Here is a 608-nt window from a genome sequence, read left to right as displayed (position 1 = left end):
TCCCTCCATTTCTTCAAAGTGGCCCAGCTGTCTCGACCAATGAGAGTTTCTAGGTCAAAGTTTCTCGTGCCGTCAAGGCGTTTCTTCTTTCCTCAGATTTTCCTTTGCTCTCCTCAAATAAACTCTGTGATTGTAAAACACCCCTCAATTTATTATCATTGATTCCAAATGATTTTCTATAATCCATTAAATCAGAAATAGCTTTAACATAATTAAGTGCCCCTGAAGAAGATAGTTTCCATTGTTCGTCTAAAAACAGTCAAAAATGTCAATATTATTGTTGTAGACCCTAAACACAGCAATCAATCAGTTCATAAGTTAAGGGTGTTTGAGATTCGTTTATCCCCAGTACTGCTCATCAAAAACTTCAAAGCTCGTTTAGCGACTTGTTTAGCTTCTCTCTGGTCATTTTTACCTCCACCGCAGGTAGTGGTCAACCACCTATAAAACGATTTTCCGATCCCTTCATCGATTGAATAGTAAGATTTGGAACTTGTAGAGGCTTTCTTTTGTATAATAGGCTGGTTAAGTTCGACTTCTTCCCTTTTAATTTCTGGCTGGTCATCAAAATAGTAATACCAAGGGTGCTTGTTATCTATGTGTTTTCT

This window comes from Clytia hemisphaerica, unplaced genomic scaffold (genome assembly GCF_902728285.1).
Source record: "Clytia hemisphaerica strain Z4C2 unplaced genomic scaffold, Clytia hemisphaerica genome assembly, whole genome shotgun sequence".
NCBI lineage: Eukaryota > Metazoa > Cnidaria > Hydrozoa > Leptothecata > Clytiidae > Clytia > Clytia hemisphaerica.
The sequence above is the reverse complement of the archived record's forward strand: the minus strand, read 5'-3'. Positions refer to the sequence as shown.